General features: G+C 51.6%; 1 long non-coding RNA gene across 1 annotated transcript; it reads right to left on the reverse strand.

The window, feature by feature from the left end:
* Positions 1 to 6,093: 6,093 nt before the first annotated feature.
* Positions 6,094 to 13,664, reverse strand: LOC139037073 (uncharacterized). The gene is made up of 3 exons (XR_011489866.1): positions 13,617 to 13,664; positions 11,628 to 11,695; positions 6,094 to 6,314 (listed from the first exon to the last, which is right to left on the reverse strand). It is a non-coding gene; the product is annotated as an uncharacterized lncRNA (long non-coding RNA).
* Positions 13,665 to 15,030: the final 1,366 nt, after the last annotated feature.

Below are 15,030 nucleotides of genomic sequence, written 5' to 3' on the forward strand. Positions count from 1 at the left end.
TGAGTTAAAACAGGCAAGAGGAATCCAGGCCAAGAGACCTGCTCACCATAGAGATCTGGACATATCTTAGCTAGCAACATAAATTTACTGCCATCAAAACCATCATCCTCAACACTGTGATCATCACCACCATGAATATAGTCATGATGACCATTACATCATTACCACCATCCGATGAACATTGCCACTCTCATCATCACCCTGATCGTTATCACCTTCTCCATTATTTTCACCATGATTATTATCACCATCACCAACACCCATTACCACCTCCACCACCAGCACAATCATCCCACTTAACATTACTGCTATTATTAACATGTCCGTCACAGTCATTCCTGCACCACTTTCACAAACATCCTCATCAACTTCTACATTATCATCCTCATCAGTTTTAGCATAACACCACAACAATTACACACTCACCATCTCCTTCACAGACCGTCACCACTGCTATCATCAAGCATCACCAGCATCTCATCACTCTTAGCTTCATAAACATCATTACCCACTGCCATCACCTCCATCACCACTATTATCACCCCCACAAACATCAATACCATTACTAGTATCAACATCCATTATCACCACCAAGCATCACTGTCCTCATCCTCATTTATCTTCTTTATTCAGATGATTTTCTCTGTAATAGATTCTACAAAATTCATCTCTATTCTAAAAATCTATACTAAACACAACCTGTGAGTTTAACACACAATGGGTTATTCAGGTTGAATTAGTTGGCTTTTGCGCTATAACCAGCAGCTCCAAAACAAGTGGTTTGAAACAACAAATATTTAATTACTTAGTGTGTGAGTCACGCGTTGGTTGGGCAGCCCTTCCAGTGTGGGATGGAAGCCACTAGGCTTCCTTACGTGTCCATAATCAGCTTATAGGTCAGGTAGCAACTAGATGACATCTCACTCACATCTGATGGGACCCCTTAGCTCTCACTCATGTGTCCTTTCATTCTCCAATGGGCTGGCTCAGGCTCATACACACAGTGGTCTCAGGGTTCTAGGTTTAGCAAAAAGGCAAGCCCCAATGCAAAGCGTGGCTTCCAAGCCATTACATGTATCATGTTTGCTAATATCCCATTGTCTAAAGTAACTCACAAGGTTGGCACAGACTCTAGAGATGGAGAAAGAGACCACCCCCTGATGGGAGAATCTACAAAATCACTTTGCAAGGTCATGAACTCAAGGAAGGGAAGAATTTATAGCCATTTTACAGTTTACCATACTGTAAACTGGTCTGATGGTCCTTGTGGACCCCTTTTATCCTCCTTTTCCAGGGACTCTCTTGATTTCTGCTGGACATGCCTTATGAAACTTCTGATTCCATCAGACCCTCAGCCACTTATTCTCCATTGTGCTTGTGCATGCCTGCTAAGTCGCTTCAGTTGTGTCCGACTCTTGGTGACCCTGTGGACTGTAGCCTGCCAGGCTCCTCTCTCTATAGGATTCTCCAGGCAAGAACACTGGAGTGAGTTGTCATGCCCTCTGCCTGGGGATCTTCCCAACCCAGGGGTCAAACCCGAGTCTTTTATGTCTCCTGCACTGGCAGGGGGGTAGCACCACCTGGGAAATAGTCCACTGACTGCACACATGCTTGCACAGTTCTGCCATCTGAGGTTGACCAGTTGCCCTGCCAGTTTCAGGCTCCTGCTGCACTTTCAGTCTTAGAAGAAACGTCAGTGTGCAGAGTCTGGGCTCTGAATTCATAAGCAGTTACTGAAGGATCTGAGTGGCAGTAAGCTCAGGTTAGACAACTCCCTATGAAATGGATTTTGGCAGAGAGACTATGGGAGAGAACTTCAGATAACGGTCTGCTTTTCCCTGCTAATGAATTGTTATAAGACACGTATTTTCTGTACAGTCTGTCCAAAGATGTCCTGCCCGGTTGATGCACTTTCATCTTGATGAGCTATGTCTCTTTGTAACTCATCAGGAAGCAAGGGTCAATGTGATAACTGTCGTCTTGCATGGGTTCCCAGTCGTTATGCTTCACTTCAATTTTGCCTCACTCTTGCTGCTGAATTTGCACCTTCCAAATAAAACAGTAGCACTTAAGCCTTGCCTCAGGCTCTGCTCTCTAGGGAACCCAAACAAAGACATCATCTTAAAGGAGTTCATAACCAGGATATCTTAGGAGAAAGCCAAGGACATCAGGGGCTAAGAAGTTATGCCTTCTAGCAAAAGAAGACTGTAAAATTGACAGATATTTTTGTGGTGCTAGACAGTGGGAGTAGTGGGACATCTGTGCCCCCTTCTCAAAAAAAAAAAAATAGTAGCCCATTCATTTCTAGGAAGCTAGGGCTTGGGGATGAGGGTCTAGGAATTCAAGTCCCTATTGTCCCAGTTCCCTGGGGAAAGGGTTTCCTTTTTTTCCCTTTGTCCTTCCATAAGTATTCAGAATCAGGTTCAAAGACTCTTAGTTGTGCTAAGTGTTAAGACTAGCCTCTGCTTTCTATCTGAGTCAATGAGCATGAAGCTTCCCACTGAGCATGATGCTTTCCACATCCAGAGATCACCTGGCAGCTCCTTGCACACCGGGACTTCGACTTCCTCATCAGTCTAGGGTTTCCCAAAGAAATATGTGGCTCTCCTGAAATCCAGCCCAAGATGACTCAACTGGTCACAAGAACAGAACCCAACTATGAAGCTGAGGTGGACACTGTCTGCTCCTCTCTCCTCTGATCATCTCACTTACCCCAACTGTGTCCTGGCCTCCTCTCTCCTTCCCAGGGTCCAGCTCTCATTAGAGAGCTCACCACCAACCTCTCCTCAGTCTTCGTGGTCTGAGATTTAGTCATGTACCTGGAATTATGGCCCAGTTCGTCCTCCTCTCTGTGTGTTCATGAAACTGGATGAATGAGTTTTCAACAAGGTTGGAGAGAACACAGTGTTAGTGAGTAATCCCACAAAGGGGGAACTAGTGAGAAAATATGTTATTTGTTTGAAGACATTTAACCTCCCCCTCAACCCAATTCATTACTTTGAATTTGGATTTTCCTAAAGTTCTGGCAAACCAGAGACAGGCCGTGCAGTGTTTCAATCCTTGTGTTGCAGGACTGAGACTGAGCCCGTGTGTGGAGACGGGTGGGTGGTCACTCGGCCCTGGTCTCTAACTTAGAGCAGCATAAACTCCACACCTGTCTCCTGAGCAACTCTCCTGTCTTTGAAGACACCTGGGTCTAAAACAGAAAAGGGTATAAATATCACTCCTTGCCTATTTCTACCCATGGCCCAGCCACTTTTTCAGGAGTTCTCCTTGCAGCTCACCCACACCCTTCTGGCTGCATTTCAAGCCTGTTTCTACCTGCCAATTCATAGTGAAACTTGGCGCTCCGCTGCCATACTTCATTCATTGGCTCTGGTTTGCAGGGACTCAGGATTTAGCTGACTCCTTGGAGCTCTGGTTAACACTGAGTTTTACTTAACACTCGAAAGTCCAAGAGCACTGGCCAGAAGAGGCCAGGTTCTGCCCTTTCTCCTGCTTGGCATGCTCTCAGCCAGGTCTTTGGTTGCCAGTATCCTCAAGGGCAACTGCTAGGGTATGGCATAGGCTGATGAGACCAGCAGGGTATGGGCTCCTTGGGACCAATCAAGGTCATGCAGCACAAGGAGCAACTCTTGTGTTCTCACGTCCTTTGTTAAATGCAGCCCACTGCCCAATGGTATTAAGTTATAAAATACAGTGCTCAGGGCAAGGTGGGGTTCTGCAATGCCCTGTCCCTATTGAAAATACCTGGGTCTGATTGGTTTGGGCTCAAGCACAAACACCAGGATTCTTCCACTAGAGCCCTCAGTTCCCCTTTCCAGTCTAATGACCACCTTTAGCAAGCAGCACGGAAGACAAGTGAAGACCTTCGTCTTTGCAGGTAAGACAGCAGGGGAAAGGGGAAGGAAAGGACCACCTAATGAGCCTTCGGTAAGTATGTTATCCTAGAGAATATTCAGAATGGCCTGATGAGGCAGGTTGGCCATTCCCGTTAAGACTCAGGGGTGGTCTTTGACACAGATCAGATCTCTTCTCTCCTTCTGCAAAGGAGGAGGGAGGGAGAGAGGGGAAACCTTTGGTATCAAGGAGTCCCAGTTCAGTGGCAGCAGTAGGGGTTTCCCTAGACACCACCCCAACGCTCAGCCTACCCGGCAGACTGCCTTATAGCTGTAAATAATATGGCATCCCGCCTCCAAGCAGAGAGAGAAATTGATTGTCTCTTATTCTAAGAAGGTTCACCAGGGCTCCTGCTCCCTGTTTATGTGATGCTTTTGATCTTCCCTTCCATGTCTCAGGGTCATGCCCAGATGCTGTGGAAATTCCTGTCACCCCATCCAGGTATGGCTATGCCCAGAGGAAGGCAAAGGACCTATCTTCCTGTTCCTCTGTCTTGAGAGTGAGGAATCATTTCCTAGAAGCCCCCAACAGACATCCCTCATAACCCATTCTTACATAATGGAACTAGCGTGACGGCTAAGTTAGAGCAACAGGTGGAATTGGGCTCTTTGATACTGTAGGCTCTTTGTAAGAGGTGCCTCCAAACCCTCCTAGAACAGCTCCTCCAAGCCTCAGTCCACACCTAACAGTGTCTGGGAAGACAGAGGAAGGGCTCCCATGGTCCTGCCTCGGGAGTTCATGTCCAACAAGAATGCAAGAGGAGACAACACAGATGGGTAAGTGGCCTAGCCCAACTCCGATTCTTCCTTCCCAGCTTCACTCCGTGAGTTCTTAGGAGCTGGACATAAAGGCCCTAGAGAGAAGGTGGGGCCTCTGCTGGGCCTGCCAGAGGCCTTGCGATGGGGCTGAGACCCAGCGATGGGATTGGACTGGACAGGAGGGACCTTATGGAGCTGAGTAAGTGGGGTAGGAAGAGGAGGACAAAAGATTAGGATGGAAGGAGGAGAAGATCTGAAAGGAGGGGAGGCTTGAGCTTGGGTTTGAGCTCAGAGTTGAAGAAACTCAGTCACTGCCCTCTCGGCCCTGGGTCAGGGCAGACATGTTCCCTTGCCCAAACCACAGATATCCCAGAAAAGGTTTTCTTCAGATAAGACACTGTGAGGACAGGGCAGGGAAGCCAAAGGCTAGTGCAGGAGGACAAGGCAGCTGGGAGTGTGGAGATGGCCCCAGCAGATAGTGAACACCCCTGCCGCCAGGAGGCTTCCAGCAAGGGAGAGCCCCAGCACCCCTGCACATTCCTTCGGGTCCATTATAACTTCCATGGAGACAGGAAAACTAGGGAGAGTATGCCCCCCACTGGCCAGCCAGGACAGGGCCACTGGGAGCACAGGACCCAGGCCAGGCCAGAGAAAGTCTTGGTCCTTTCTTCATCTCACCCAGGAGCCACCCTGCCCCAGGAAGGTCAGTAAACCTCCCGCTTATGTGCCTTCCTGGCCCTGGGGAGGGTCTGTGGGCTACTCCCTGTCTGGAACTTCATTTATGTTCTCCCTCTGCTGCTGGCCAGGCCTTGCCTTTGTGATCAGAGCACTGGGGACAGAATCACCTTGTCCTTCAGCGATCAGGAGTCTGAAAAGCTCTAAAGGACTTTCCGAGGGAGGAATCCCAACAGCATGGGAGGGGAGCATCGTCCCAAGGATTTCCCAGCCCAGTGGGCACAAAAATAAAGTGAAAACTCAGGTCTCCCCAGCCCAGGTGAGACTGGGGCTCCCTCCACACATGAGAGGCTGGAGGCCTCCCTGTGAGGCCTCTGTGAAAGCTTCTGGCTTTCCCTCACTCAGGTGTTCAGGTTGTAAGGGAAACTAGGAGTTGAATGAGTTAATAATTTTCTCTTTTATGGGAAAAATCATGCCTTTTATATAAGTTTCCCCAGACCTTTCAAATCATAATGACATTCCCCCATCACCTTCTTTTTCTTGCTCACCTAAATCCCTCCCATCACAGTTTAAGCCTCTGAGACTGAGCGACGTGCTAGGCCAAAGCTGAATGTTGCTGCCTTTAAGAGGCCCGCAGCTTCTGGGAGAAATAGGCAAGGCCCTCCTCAAAGGAAAGAGGCCTGCAGCAGACAAATATACAAAGTAGAGCAGAAATCATAAACACGTTTTATTTCTAAATAATTTTAAAACCACTGGCCTTGTAGCAAATTGGAATATATTTCCAGAATCGACTCAAAGAGATTTTTTTTTTACAGCAACATATGAAAAATGTCATTTAAATATCCACCAGCAGCTGCACCACATGTTGGGCTCTTAGGAAAACACGTTCATTCTTTTCATCAAAGTCCCTTGATTAATGTTCCACTTCTCTTGACACTTTTTCCATAGTTTGGGGGAAAAAATCAAAGGCTGTACTATTATCTGGAAGAAAATTAAACCGATAAGATTTAATGTCTGCTATATTCTAGAGTCATGGTAAAAAATATCGCTCAGGCCTTGGGCCAAATGCAAATGAACATTAAGCAGAGGGTACATCCCTGCAGTGAGGTTTTTTGGAGGGGTTAGGCTGGGGCAGATGGGGGAGCAGAAAGAGCTGGGAATGGGAAACAGTGGGGAGGGGCTGTCGTGAAGGTTTGGGGGCCAGAGCAGGGGAGGTGGAAACAGGTCTGTGCAGAGGAGAAATTCTTGATGGTGACCCCTGAGCAGGGCCAGGGGGCAGGAAGTCGGAGGGGGCGGTATTGCCTACCTGCAGCAGGGCTCCTGTGATCCTGGGATTTTGTGAATGGGACCAGCAGAGGAGAGAGGGATTGAGCGGGAAAGAGGGAGGGGAATGCAGCAAGAGGAGAGACTGTGCCAGGAGGAAGCCTAGGCAGATGGAGAGAGGGGAAATCGCAGCCTGTCTGGCACGGCAGCTGATGCCATAATTTAAAGGTCAACTCAGTGGAAAAGGAAGAGAAAAAAGGGGGAGGGGGGTGGTGTTGAAAAGACTACCTCCACAGGATAGCACTTAACCCCTCCCATCCCTGTGCAGCCCTACATGGCCTTTTCTCTTGACATGACGTCCTCTAAGTTCTGGCATCCCCCTGTTCTAACTCCTCACTCCCCAATGTGGGCTCTGGAGGCTGCAGACCTAGCCCTGCCTTCTGCCTCCTTTTGTTACCTCATCGGAGTAGAAGCCACATAACCTCCTGAACCTTAATTTCTTCATTCATAAAATGAGGATGATAAAACCAAATCTCCCCAGTTTATTGTAAAAGTTAAATTGTATGATGGCGTAAATGCTGGAAAAACTCGTTAAAAAGTTGCAAATCTTTCTGGGCTTCTCTAAAGGAAGTGGCTTGATTACCTTTGAGAAAAAGTGTCCCTTTGTTCTAGGCAAAAAAACACCATTTGGCAAATAAAAACTATTAGCCATTCGTTGTCCTAAGGCACCCTCTGTCCTTGGAGACAACTGGTCACCCTTAGACTGAATGCTGTGAGGATGATATGCTCACTTTAGGCTTTCCTCTTTGTCTTTCACCAATTTATTTTGTGAGTTAATCTTTTAGCAAAATCTCTCTCTCTCTCTCTCTCTCTCTCTCTGTCTCTCTCTCTCTCTCTCCTTGCTCCCTCTTCCTCCCTCTCTCTTAACTGGCTGAGTTGCTTCTTGGGGAGGAATGTTACTTTTCTCTGCATGGATTTGGGCTGCCTTATGCCTATAAATTATAGCAAGTTCTTGAGGGACTATGGAGGTTTTTGTTGGAATGGTTTTTTGCCAGAAGGCTGAAGAGGAAACCCCAAGGGCTGCAGGAAAGACTTGCAGGCATGGGTTTCAGCTCAGGTTAGGGGAGGCTGTATATAGTAACTGGACAGGCCCACAACTTCCTGCTATGGTGCTTTGTGATGCCCTCTTGCCATGCAACAGCCATGGGACAAGCCCACACTGCCTGTTGTCTATGGTGGGTCAGAACATAGCATATGAGGGAAGTCTGGAGACCATGCCTGTGCTCCCAGGCCTGCTGCTGGGCTAGATCACCCTGGTCTAATGGAATTGGCTGAAGGGCTGACTGGAGCCCCACTGGCCTCTTGCTTCCCTTCCATTATCCTCAACTGTTCAATGAGTCCAAAATCACAGCCTAGACTCTACGGCTATGGTAGAGCCACCTCCTGCTCTTCCTATCAAGACATGGCTTTCAAAGGCTTAGATTGGAAAAATGGATATGGCCGTGGTGATATGGTGGGTGAGGGGGAAGATGGAGGGTCCTTCTTCAGAACCCCCATCACTGGAGCTGCAGGCAGCCATGTTCCAAAGCAAGACATCAGGAGAATTATACCTTTTCCCCTGGTCTCTTAGGTATGATAAAGGCCTCTTCTCTTTTGAACCCACAAGGACCAGGACACTTCAGCCCAGAGAGGTTTGCTTCCAGGCAGAGCTATCTAGTGAGACAGTGAAAGGGGCCCTGGCCTGATGGCAGGCGAGGATGAACTTGCCTTGCTTCCTCCTTTTGCTCTTTCCCTAGTCCACGGCCCTTTCTTCCCTGTGATGATGGCTGAGCCTCTCTTCGAAGGCGGGGGCCGTTCTGCACAGGGAAGCCCAGGTCTACCCTGAGCACTACGCAGCCTGATTCTGGGTGTGCCAGGACTTGGCTGGATGGGGTAAGCATGCCCAGGAAGAGGTACCCAAACAGGGTCACTGCATGGAGCGGGGGATGGGCCTTGACCTTATGCCTGGCAAACAGCAAGGAAACTCTAACTTGGGGCTTTTTGCCAGTCACAGGGCCAGCCCAGGGAGCCCTTGCCAAAGGAAGAGGCTCCCTTTGTCCACTTGAGGCTGTAAGAGAACCCCTGGGGAGAGCAGCGCAGCTTCATAGTGACCACCAGGGGGCTCTGGGGGACCCCGCAAGAGCTACTTCTTGAGGAGAACCTTCAGTGACCCCTGCCTGGCCTGGAGCGCTAGAGCAAGTGACAGAACCTACAATCAGCTAGTAGAGACAGCGCTCCCTGTCTTCGCAGGTATGTGATGGAGGCTAAAGGAGTCATCTTTCAACAGGGGAATTTGTTTCTCATGCAAAAGTTTGACACGGGTCCACCCTGCTCCAAGATCCTGTTGACATGGCCCAGGCAAACCAACACTGTGTTCCCATTAGCTGATCAGCACACAGCACTCTGCCACCAGCCATCCAGGACAGGGGAGGCTAAAGCCAAGCAAGCCCGTGAGAGACAAACACAAGTTTCATTCATAGTCTCAATCTAGCCAAATGTAGCTGTTGGCAGTTCCTCGCAATAATTAGAGAGACAGTTCACATTTGCCTAAAATAACTAAAGAATTGAAGGAATAAAACCTTTAGTTCCAGGGCAAAGGAAACCTGGGGGTTATGATATGTCAACACATAATAAACCGAAGAGGAGCCTGAGGGTAGAGGCAGCGTCTCCCTGGTTGGGACAGAGGCTTCCCCAGGGCAGAGCCTCTGTCCCCTGCCTGACACCACCCAACACATTAGTCCAGAAAACTCTCTAAGGGTGTTTGAGAGAACTGATGGGCCCATCTCTCTGGAGCCTTGCTGCCAACTGGGGCTCCTGGAATGGGTTCTGGGTGGAAACGCAGCACCCCTGCAGTGGTGCAGAAGAGAAGCAGCCCATTGGCAACCCCCAGCTCCCAGCAGCATCTGGTCCCCTCTCAGCGGCCCTGCCCAAGGCCACAAGAGAACATCATCCCACCCAGAGTGTCTGGCACCCAGTGCTGCTCTCGGCCCTTCTCTGATCATCGTTTTCAAGAGCCATATGCTCCTGGAACACAAGTCCCCTCTCACTAAGGACAGCTCACACCTCCTGCTTCCAGCCTCTGCCTCCTTCCCAGAGTGAGCAGGTCTCCCTGACTCCCCAGGGTCCCCAGTGCCAGCTGTAGCCACTCCTCTAGGTCACTCTCAGCTCCAAATCTCAGACCTGCTGGACCCACTGTCCAGCCTGAGTCGTCTCATGTGTCAGGCCTGCTCTGGGCCCTGGGGACACAGGAGCAAGCCTGCCCTCCATGGAACTCCTATTCAGGATGCTGACAGCATCAAGAATCCTCTAGAGCTTTGCTTTCCAGAGACTAGACTCAGGTCATGATCCTGGCAAAGACTAGCAGCTATGGCTGTGGACAGGCTATTGGGACAAGGAGGGACAGTCAGAATCAGGCAGGCATGCCTAGGACAGGGCTGTCAGACTGTTTGAGGGTATCCACCAGGAAACTGGGAGGCAGGGAGAGATGGAAGGGGACATACCAACGGCCAGGCTGGGCTCTGGGCTTGTGGGCTCTGGGCTTGTAGTCTCTGGGAGTCAGGTTGGGCTCAGAGAAGAGGCATATTGATCAAACTTATGCTGAGCTAAGGTGGGTCTCACTTCTGGGTTCTAATGTAGGCTTCAACACTCACTCCCTCCTTCCAGCCTGTTTCCTTCTCTGAAGATTGTAAGGATCACTCCCACCCCTGCCTTGCCCCCTTACAGGGATGCAGTGAAGATCACATGCAATATAAAGGTCACTGTGAACATAAAAGATTTTATTCTCCAGCTCATACTTACACACCTACAGGACAGGGAACTCACTACCTCTCAGGCAGATGCTCTTTTGAGCTGGTGTCTTCACTGAGTAACTCACAAGAAGCACACTGCAAATCCACGGGGGAAAGGGCTAATGCAGCTCAAAGCTTCAGTTGGAGACTGACTCGACCACATCAAGACCACGACTGTACAGAAGATGGACCCCAGAAAGCCAGAAGGTGATGCTCCTGGCCTTTGGAGACTTCCCTGAGCAACCTGCTCAGCCCTGTATAAACACCTCTCTGGTCTTGACCTGCTCAGCCCTTGTCTGGTGGCATCTGCCCATCTGTGAAGGTCTGGGGCTCTGTCACCCACTGAAGGCCACACATCTAAGAAGCTGCCTGGATTCTGCTTGTGAGCAGCGGCTGTGCCCTGAGCAGCCCCAGGCAGGCAAAGGGACATCTCCCCCGACCCAGGAGAAAAAAAACCCTGAGACAGGGGCGGCCTCACTGTCCCCTGAGTGAGGGCATTTGGGGCAGCCTAGGGGATGGGGATGAGAAGCAGGCGGCAAAAGCAGGCAGCTGGTTCAGACCCGTGGCAGGAAGTCACAACCAAGATTCATCCTGGAAAAATGCAACTAATGCTACACAGCTGGGGCCCACTAATCAGAAACACGGGCCCAGAGGTGGCAGCAGGGACAGGCCCAGAGGGTAGGGCTGACAGCGAGGTGATAATCGGCAGCAAGTTCTAGGTCGGTCTCCCACCCTCTCTGTCGGCTGCCGTTTAGAGACAGAGGTTGTCACACTGATCTGGAAGGGGCAGCTTCTCCGCCCCTGCCCCCTCTGCCTGGAGAGGGGGCCGCATTGCTTACCCATAGCCCAAACATCGGCTCAAACAATAGCTGAGTCTTGTCAGATCTCCAGAGCACGGAGTCAGCATGGGAACTTCACCTCTTTCCTTCCCTGGTGATGCCCCCTCCCCAAGGCCGGGAGGCATAGCCTGTCCCCCTTCTCCCAGCACAGCCTGCCATCAGGACAGGTTCAAAACGAGCCATGAGCCCTCAGGGGGCTCCTCTCCATCTGGGCAAGGCCCTGCCCCCTGGGAAAGGCAGGAATGGGACAGGATTCTGGGCAGTAGTTATGTTAGGGGAGAACGTGGAGGACTGGGCTGGGCCACAACCCCTCAAAGTGCCATTTCTTTGAGTTCAAGGAACATCCATGAAGCTCCTGCTATTACCTGCATGTCAGGCCCTGGGCTCCAAGGTGAATGTCTGCATTCTCTGTCCTCAGGGGCTCACAGTCTAGCTGGAGAGAGAAAGAGGGAGAGAGGAGCTTTCACCCAAGGTAAGAGCAGGGCCAGGAAGGCCCCTGGGAGCCAAGAGCTAGGAGGGGGCACCCACCCCTGCCCAGAAACGGTAGAGCCTCCAGACCCCAGGATGCTCCTCTGGTTCTCCTCCCCACTTCCCTCCCATTTCCCAAGCTGTCCTTCTGCCCTCAGCGATGTCTGTCTCGGGGTGAGCCCGCAGGGCCACAGCCTAGGGGGATAAGAGGGAGGGCCCTCTGTTGGGAGAAGAGGCCTGCCCTGCAGATCCTCAGCCCAGAGGCTGTCCCCTCTGAAGCGATCTTGCAGTCCCTGAGCTCGGCCACCCTCAGCCCCTTCCCAGCCCCAGACCCTGCTCAATCCCTCGTACAACCCCCCGCAGCCGGGGGGGGGGGGGGGGGGGGGGGGGGGGGGGGGGGGGGGGGCTGGTGGTGCGTCCTGTCGGTAAGCTCCCTTCTTTTGCTGCCCAAGCTGTCTACTAGAGGCACCTCTGGGAGCAGAGGTCCCCTGAGCCTCCGGAGCACATTGATGGTGAGCACAGGCCCACAGCCTGCCCCTCCCCACCTTCTCCCAAGCCTGACTCTCCCTCCCTGTGGCCCCACGCTGCTCCCGCAGAGCTGTCTCTGAAGTGCAAGGCTTGGTGTCTGGCCGACCCTCCCAAGTCACAGAAAGCACGGGCAGGTGGAGGTTTGAGAGATGGAGGCTGAAGGACAGAGGGAGAATCTGGAGGGCGTGCAGGTGGGGAAGACAGGGCTGGGCATGGCCTTGGGGAGCCTGGATGGAAGAAGCAGGGGTCAGAGGTCGGGAGCAGGAAAGATGATGAGGAAGCAAGAGGCAATGTGGAGCTGGGAGCTGCCTTGTTGGAGGTTTCCTTACTGCCTGAGTGTTTGCCATGGAATTTCCCGGCCTAATAAAGAAGAATTTAAATAGACCACAAGTTGCTTAATGTTGACTGTATAAATAATCCAAATCCCCAGCTCCCTTTGTTCCACAGGCTATTTGTGTCAAGAGAGAGGGAGGGGGCGGGATCCAACAGAAGCCACCGTCCCAGATCGCGGGGTTTGAGGACTCTCTGTTCTCCTCCACCAGGGCCCCAGGGAGCAGGGGTTGAGGCCTGGGACGGGGAGACTTGGGTTTCCCAGCCAATCTTCCATTTGTGAGCGTGCACACACTGGCATGTCATCCCCACACAGATTCACGTGCGAGCGTGTACCCGTGCACCCGTGCACACACAGCACATTGTGCCCGTGCTCACTCTGGGCATGTGTGCACAGGCACATGCAGGCCCACACAGGCTGACTCGCATGCACACAAATGTGCGTACACAGCCAGACACACAGGGAGCACGAGGGGCTCAGAGGAGGTGCCAGCCTGCCGGGGGCAGGTCCCACCACTTCCCTGCCTCCTGCTGCTCAGCAGACCAACAGGGACTCGCAGCTTGGGAAGAGGGACCCTTCAGAGTCCTAGGGGTGGGGGGGCGGTGGCAGAGTGGCTTCAGTCACACTGAGTCGCTTCCAAAGAAGGTTCCTACAGAGTCACAAAACAAAAGCCAAGTTGAAAGTCTGCAACCCCACAGCTCACCAGTGACCAAGGTCTCCATCCCCTCCTCCCCCACATGATCAATCCTGCCATATCCACCTGTGCTTAGGTCTCAGAGAGGAGACACGGTCATCCCATGAGGTCGGGACCAGGGCCAGCATGGAAACTTCTAGTCCCTTAGTGACAGGCATGGCTCTAAGAGGGCCATTTCCACACAGAATACAGAAGAAGTACCACCCAGTCCGTGGTAGCAATGGGGGAGAAGGAAGGAGAGAGAGTCAAGGGAGGGAAGAAAGGGAGGGGAGGGGTAGGGAAGGGAGAGACTGGGAGGGGACAGGAGAGGCAAGTGGATGCTCCAGGGCTGACCTGCAGCTATTTCTGTTTGGTGTCCATTCAGACTGCTCCATCCCTGTGGGGACAAAGTTAAATATCTTTAATTTCATTCTAGAATGTACTCTTGAGCACATTCACACACATCACACGTGGCAATGAGAGCTTGGGGGGTAAGGGATGGGGTGCCTGGCCCCACATAATCGCAGGTTAGAAATTCCTGTTCCAGTCTTAATTCTGACTGGCCCCTGAGTCCCAGACATTTCCTGGTCACCTAAATCATGCTCCAGGGGCACAGCTCAGATTAGAATGGCAATTGCCATCTCGGGCCCAACTCTGAACCTTGCACAACCCTACAGATGCCCCAAGAAATCAGTAACAGGGACTGATGAAGACCAAACCCAGTGTAAGGGAATTTTGGGGGGGGGGGGGGGGGGGGAGGTGAAATCCAAGCTCTTATTCCAGAAAGCCACAATTTAATTCACATGCTAAGAACTAGGGAACAACCAGCCAGTGAGAAGTGACCACTCCAGATAGCCAAGTCACCAGCCGGGAATAAAGAATGAAAATGCCTCAAAAACTAAGGTTCTGAGTAGAGGAAGAGAAGCCCAGTGGGGACCACTCATTCTCTAAGTTAGCCATCCATTCATCAAATATTTATTGTGTACCTACCAAATGCATCGTCCATGGGGTCGCAAAGAGCCGGACATGACTGAGCGACTTTCACTCACCAAATGCAAGCACTGCAATGCTGGATACTGTCTTCATAGAAGTCTGAGTGTGTGTATGTGCGTGTGTGTACATGTGAGTGCATGCATCTGGGTTTAAGAGTTGCTCCACCACTTGCCACACACACACCCAGACAAGCACAGGATGCCACAATCACCCTCAGTCCCAGCCCCAACCCCAAGCCCACCCTCCAGGGTCCTGTAATTCCTTCTCTTGCAGCAGTTTTGCCTCCTGGATCTAATGAGCAGAGGGAAGTCAGGCTGATAGGGGTCCCTATATCTTTGCAATCCCTGACCAACTATGCTCAGGTCCACTAAGACCGATAGTCATTGTGCATAATACCTGCTGTCTTATTTCCATCAGGCCCCAGCCCAACACTTCCTCTCGGTGGGGTGGGGTGGCAGTGGGGCTCTTCTCCAGGCTGGCTGGGGGCTCGAGGCTCAGGGCTGCCAGCAGATGGTGCATCTCTCAGGCTGCCTGGGAGACGGAAGGAAAGCAGGCCTGTCCACATGCCCAGAATTTCTGGGCTGTCACCAGGTCCCCTTGATCCTCCTTCCAAGAAGGAAAGTGGGAAAACAAGTCTTTCCAGGCCCTAATCCTCTCCACAAGGGTGGGCACCATGGAGAGCCAGGGCCCCACTGCAGGCACGCAGACCACCAGAGTTCCACCATCATTCTGGCCAAGGACCCCTCCCCTCGGACCTGCAGACTTGTAACCACAG

This window comes from Odocoileus virginianus, chromosome 2, assembly GCF_023699985.2.
Source record: "Odocoileus virginianus isolate 20LAN1187 ecotype Illinois chromosome 2, Ovbor_1.2, whole genome shotgun sequence".
Classification (NCBI taxonomy): Eukaryota; Metazoa; Chordata; class Mammalia; order Artiodactyla; family Cervidae; genus Odocoileus; species Odocoileus virginianus.